Source organism: Trichomycterus rosablanca, chromosome 3 (genome assembly GCF_030014385.1).
Source record: "Trichomycterus rosablanca isolate fTriRos1 chromosome 3, fTriRos1.hap1, whole genome shotgun sequence".
NCBI classification, from domain to species: Eukaryota; Metazoa; Chordata; class Actinopteri; order Siluriformes; family Trichomycteridae; genus Trichomycterus; species Trichomycterus rosablanca.
Window position 1 is genome coordinate 19,398,687 of NC_085990.1, and position 7,500 is coordinate 19,406,186.

Consider the following 7,500-nt stretch of genomic DNA (forward strand, 5'->3'; position numbering starts at 1 on the left):
AAAATTGGAAGGCCTTTGATAGATGATAGATAGATAGATAGATAGATAGATAGATAGATAGATAGATGATAGATAGATAGATAGATAGATAGATAGATAGATAGATAGATAGATAGATAGATAGATAGATAGATAGATAGATAGATAGATAGATAGATAGATAGATAGATAGATAGATAGATAGATAGATAGATAGACAGACAGACAGACAGACAGACAGACAGACAGACAGACAGACAGACAGACAGACAGACAGACAGACGCTAAACGTTTGGGGCTGAAACCAAAAAATGAAAGTATTCCCACTCAGTATTCCCACTCAGTATTCCCACTCAGTATTCCCAGGCAGTCTCCCATCTAGGTACTGACTGAGCCCAACCCTGCTTGGTTTCTGAGATCAGACGAGATCAGGCATTCCGAAGGTGGTGTGGCCATAAGCGAAAGAGGCTGGATTTAAAGGCCTGTTATAGCTAGTCAGCTAGCTCTCTGAGTGGTAGCCAGCTATCTGGACTGGAATAAAATTGGAAGGCCTTTGATAGATAGATAGATAGATAGATAGATAGATAGATAGATAGATAGATAGATAGATAGATAGATAGATAGATAGATAGATAGATAGACAGACAGACAGACATACAGACAGACAGACAGACAGACAGACAGACAGACAGACAGACGCTAAACGTTTGGGGCTGAAACCAAAAAATGAAAGTATTCCCACTCAGTATTCCCACTCAGTATTCCCACTCAGTATTCCCAGGCAGTATTCCCACTCAGTATTCCCACTCAGTATTCCCAGGCAGTCTCCCATCTAGGTACTGACTGAGCCCAACCCTGCTTGGTTTCTGAGATCAGACGAGATCAGGCATTCCGAAGGTGGTGTGGCCATAAGCGAAAGAGGCTGGATTTAAAGGCCTGTTATAGCTAGTCAGCTAGCTCTCTGAGTGGTAGCCAGCTATCTGGACTGGAATAAAATTGGAAGGCCTTTGATAGATGATAGATAGATAGATAGATAGATAGATAGATAGATAGATGATAGATAGATAGATAGATAGATAGATAGATAGATAGATAGATAGATAGATAGATAGATAGATAGATAGATAGATAGATAGATAGATAGATAGATAGATAGATAGATAGATAGATAGACAGATAGACAGACAGACAGACAGACAGACAGACAGACAGACAGACAGACAGACAGACAGACAGACAGACAGACAGACAGACAGACGCTAAACGTTTGGGGCTGAAACCAAAAAATGAAAGTATTCCCACTCAGTATTCCCACTCAGTATTCCCACTCAGTATTCCCACTCAGTATTCCCACTCAGTATTCCCACTCAGTATTCCCACTCAGTATTCCCACTCAGTATTCCCAGGCAGTCTCCCATCTAGGTACTGACTGAGCCCAACCCTGCTTGGTTTCTGAGATCAGACGAGATCAGGCATTCCGAAGGTGGTGTGGCCATAAGCGAAAGAGGCTGGATTTAAAGGCCTGTTATAGCTAGTCAGCTAGCTCTCTGAGTGGTAGCCAGCTATCTGGACTGGAATAAAATTGGAAGGCCTTTGATAGATGATAGATAGATAGATAGATAGATAGATAGATAGATAGATAGATAGATAGACAGACAGACAGACAGACAGACAGACAGACAGACAGACAGACAGACGCTAAACGTTTGGGGCTGAAACCAAAAAATGAAAGTATTCCCACTCAGTATTCCCAGGCAGTATTCCCACTCAGTATTCCCACTCAGTATTCCCACTCAGTATTCCCAGGCAGTCTCCCATCTAGGTACTGACTGAGCCCAACCCTGCTTGGTTTCTGAGATCAGACGAGATCAGGCATTCCGAAGGTGGTGTGGCCATAAGCGAAAGAGGCTGGATTTAAAGGCCTGTTATAGCTAGTCAGCTAGCTCTCTGAGTGGTAGCCAGCTATCTGGACTGGAATAAAATTGGAAGGCCTTTGATAGATAGATAGATAGATAGATAGATAGATAGATAGATAGATAGATAGATAGATAGATAGATAGATAGATAGATAGATAGATAGATAGATAGATAGATAGATAGATAGATAGATAGATAGATAGATAGATAGATAGATAGATAGATAGATAGATAGATAGATAGATAGATAGATAGATAGATAGATAGATAGATAGATAGATAGATAGATAGATAGATAGATAGATAGATAGATAGATAGATAGATAGATAGATAGATAGATAGATAGATAGATAGATAGATAGATAGATAGATAGATAGATAGATAGATAGATAGATAGATAGATAGATAGATAGATAGATAGATAGATAGATAGATAGATAGATAGATAGATAGATAGATAGATAGATAGATAGATAGATAGATAGATAGATAGATAGATAGACAGACAGACAGACAGACAGACAGACAGACAGACAGACAGACAGACAGACAGACAGACAGACGCTAAACGTTTGGGGCTGAAACCAAAAAATGAAAGTATTCCCACTCAGTATTCCCACTCAGTATTCCCACTCAGTATTCCCACTCAGTCTCCCATCTAGGTACTGACTGAGCCCAACCCTGCTTGGTTTCTGAGATCAGACGAGATCAGGCATTCCGAAGGTGGTGTGGCCATAAGCGAAAGAGGCTGGATTTAAAGGCCTGTTATAGCTAGTCAGCTAGCTCTCTGAGTGGTAGCCAGCTATCTGGACTGGAATAAAATTGGAAGGCCTTTGATAGATAGATAGATAGATAGATAGATAGATAGATAGATAGACAGACAGACAGACAGACAGACAGACAGACAGACAGACAGACAGACAGACAGACAGACAGACGCTAAACGTTTGGGGCTGAAACCAAAAAATGAAAGTATTCCCACTCAGTATTCCCACTCAGTATTCCCACTCAGTATTCCCACTCAGTCTCCCATCTAGGTACTGACTGAGCCCAACCCTGCTTGGTTTCTGAGATCAGACGAGATCAGGCATTCCGAAGGTGGTGTGGCCATAAGCGAAAGAGGCTGGATTTAAAGGCCTGTTATAGCTAGTCAGCTAGCTCTCTGAGTGGTAGCCAGCTATCTGGACTGGAATAAAATTGGAAGGCCTTTGATAGATAGATAGATAGATAGATACAGTGTATCACAAAAGTGAGTACACCACTCACATTTCTGCAGATATTTAAGTATATCTTTTCATGGGACAACACTGACAAAATGACACTTTGACGCAATGAAAAGTAGTCTGTGTGCAGCTTATATAACAGTGTAAATTTATTCTTCCCTCAAAATAACTCAATATACAGCCATTAATGTCTAAACCACCGGCAACAAAAGTGAGTACACCCCTTAGTGAAAGTTCCTGAAGTGTCAATATTTTGTGTGGCCACCATTATTTCCCAGAACTGCCTTAACTCTCCTGGGCATGGAGTTTATCAGAGCTTCACAGGTTGCCACTGGAAGGCTTTTCCACTCCTCCATGACGACATCACGGAGCTGGCGGATATTCGAGACTTTGCGCTCCTCCACCTTCCGCTTGAGGATGCCCCAAAGATGTTCTATTGGGTTTAGGTCTGGAGACATGCTTGGCCAGTCCATCACCTTTACCCTAAGCCTCTTCAATAAAGCAAGTGGTCGTCTTAGAGGTGTGTTTGGGGTCATTATCATGCTGGAACACTGCCCTGCGACCCAGTTTCCGGAGGGATGGGATCATGCTCTGCTTCAGTATTTCACAGTACATATTGGAGTTCATGTGTCTCTCAATGAAATGTAACTCCCCAACACCTGCTGCACTCATGCAGCCCCAGACCATGGCATTCCCACCACCATGCTTGACTGTAGGCATGACACACTTATCTTTGTACTCCTCACCTGATTGCCGCCACACATGCTTGAGACCATCTGAACCAAACAAATTAATCTTGGTCTCATCAGACCATAGGACATGGTTCCAGTAATCCATGTCCTTTGTTGACATGTCTTCAGCAAACTGTTTGCGGGCTTTCTTGTGTAGAGACTTCAGAAGAGGCTTCCTTCTGGGGTGACAGCCATGCAGACCAATTTGATGTAGTGTGCGGCGTATGGTCTGAGCACTGACAGGCTGACCCCCCACCTTTTCAATCTCTGCAGCAATGCTGACAGCACTCCTGCGCCTATCTTTCAAAGACAGCAGTTGGATGTGACGCTGAGCACGTGCACTCAGCTTCTTTGGACGACCAACGCGAGGTCTGTTCTGAGTGGACCCTGCTCTTTTAAAACGCTGGATGATCTTGGCCACTGTGCTGCAGCTCAGTTTCAGGGTGTTGGCAATCTTCTTGTAGCCTTGGCCATCTTCATGTAGCGCAACAATTCGTCTTTTAAGATCCTCAGAGAGTTCTTTGCCATGAGGTGCCATGTTGGAACTTTCAGTGACCAGTATGAGAGAGTGTGAGAGCTGTACTACTAAATTGAACACACCTGCTCCCTATGCACACCTGAGACCTAGTAACACTAACAAATCACATGACATTTTGGAGGGAAAATGACAAGCAGTGCTCAATTTGGACATTTAGGGGTGTAGTCTCTTAGGGGTGTACTCACTTTTGTTGCCGGTGGTTTAGACATTAATGGCTGTATTTTGAGTTATTTTGAGGGAAGAATAAATTTACACTGTTATATAAGCTGCACACAGACTACTTTTCATTGTGTCAAAGTGTCATTTTGTCAGTGTTGTCCCATGAAAAGATATACTTAAATATCTGCAGAAATGTGAGGGGTGTACTCACTTTTGTGATACACTGTAGATAGATAGATAGATAGATAGATAGATAGATAGATAGATAGATAGATAGATAGATAGACAGACAGACAGACAGACAGACAGACAGACAGACAGACAGACAGACGCTAAACGTTTGGGGCTGAAACCAAAAAATGAAAGTATTCCCACTCAGTATTCCCACTCAGTATTCCCACTCAGTATTCCCACTCAGTATTCCCACTCAGTATTCCCACTCAGTATTCCCACTCAGTCTCCCATCTAGGTACTGACTGAGCCCAACCCTGCTTGGTTTCTGAGATCAGACGAGATCAGGCATTCCGAAGGTGGTGTGGCCATAAGCGAAAGAGGCTGGATTTAAAGGCCTGTTATAGCTAGTCAGCTAGCTCTCTGAGTGGTAGCCAGCTATCTGGACTGGAATAAAATTGGAAGGCCTTTGATAGATTGATTGATTGATAGATAGATAGATAGATAGATAGATAGATAGATAGATAGATAGATAGATAGATAGATAGATAGATAGATAGATAGATAGATAGATAGACAGACAGACAGACAGACAGACAGACAGACAGACAGACAGACGCTAAACGTTTGGGGCTGAAACCAAAAAATGAAAGTATTCCCACTCAGTATTCCCACTCAGTATTCCCACTCAGTATTCCCACTCAGTATTCCCACTCAGTATTCCCACTCAGTATTCCCAGGCAGTCTCCCATCTAGGTACTGACTGAGCCCAACCCTGCTTGGTTTCTGAGATCAGACGAGATCAGGCATTCCGAAGGTGGTGTGGCCATAAGCGAAAGAGGCTGGATTTAAAGGCCTGTTATAGCTAGTCAGCTAGCTCTCTGAGTGGTAGCCAGCTATCTGGACTGGAATAAAATTGGAAGGCCTTTGATAGATAGATAGATAGATAGATAGATAGATAGATAGATAGATAGATAGATAGATAGATAGATAGATAGATAGACAGACAGACAGACAGACAGACAGACAGACAGACAGACAGACAGACAGACAGACAGACAGACGCTAAACGTTTGGGGCTGAAACCAAAAAATGAAAGTATTCCCACTCAGTATTCCCACTCAGTATTCCCACTCAGTATTCCCAGGCAGTATTCCCAGGCAGTATTTCCAGGCAGTATTCCCACTCAGTATTCCCAGGCAGTCTCCCATCTAGGTACTGACTGAGCCCAACCCTGCTTGGTTTCTGAGATCAGACGAGATCAGGCATTCCGAAGGTGGTGTGGCCATAAGCGAAAGAGGCTGGATTTAAAGGCCTGTTATAGCTAGTCAGCTAGCTCTCTGAGTGGTAGCCAGCTATCTGGACTGGAATAAAATTGGAAGGCCTTTGATAGATAGATAGATAGATAGATAGATAGATAGATAGATAGATAGATAGATAGATAGATAGATAGATAGATAGATAGACAGACAGACAGACAGACAGACAGACAGACAGACAGACAGACAGACAGACAGACGCTAAACGTTTGGGGCTGAAACCAAAAAATGAAAGTATTCCCACTCAGTATTCCCACTCAGTATTCCCACTCAGTATTCCCACTCAGTATTCCCACTCAGTCTCCCATCTAGGTACTGACTGAGCCCAACCCTGCTTGGTTTCTGAGATCAGACGAGATCAGGCATTCCGAAGGTGGTGTGGCCATAAGCGAAAGAGGCTGGATTTAAAGGCCTGTTATAGCTAGTCAGCTAGCTCTCTGAGTGGTAGCCAGCTATCTGGACTGGAATAAAATTGGAAGGCCTTTGATAGATAGATAGATAGATAGATAGACAGACAGACAGACAGACAGACAGACAGACAGACAGACAGACAGACGCTAAACGTTTGGGGCTGAAACCAAAAAATGAAAGTATTCCCACTCAGTATTCCCACTCAGTATTCCCACTCAGTATTCCCACTCAGTATTCCCACTCAGTATCCCATCTAGGTACTGACTGAGCCCAACCCTGCTTGGTTTCTGAGATCAGACGAGATCAGGCATTCCGAAGGTGGTGTGGCCATAAGCGAAAGAGGCTGGATTTAAAGGCCTGTTATAGCTAGTCAGCTAGCTCTCTGAGTGGTAGCCAGCTATCTGGACTGGAATAAAATTGGAAGGCCTTTGATAGATAGATAGATAGATAGATAGATAGATAGATAGATAGATAGATAGATAGATAGATAGATAGATAGATAGATAGATAGATAGATAGATAGATAGATAGATAGATAGATAGATAGATAGATAGATAGACAGACAGACAGACAGACAGACAGACAGACAGACAGACAGACAGACAGACAGACAGACAGACAGACGATAGATAGATAGATAGATAGATAGATAGATAGATAGATAGATAGATAGATAGATAGATAGATAGACAGACAGACAGACAGACAGACAGACAGACAGACAGACAGACAGACAGACAGACAGACAGACGCTAAACGTTTGGGGCTGAAACGAAAAAATGAAAGTATTCCCACTCAGTATTCCCACTCAGTATTCCCACTCAGTATTCCCACTCAGTATTCCCACTCAGTATTCCCACTCAGTATTCCCAGGCAGTCTCCCATCTAGGTACTGACTGAGCCCAACCCTGCTTGGTTTCTGAGATCAGACGAGATCAGGCATTCCGAAGGTGGTGTGGCCATAAGCGAAAGAGGCTGGATTTAAAGGCCTGTTATAGCTAGTCAGCTAGCTCTCTGAGTGGTAGCCAGCTATCTGGACTGGAATAAAA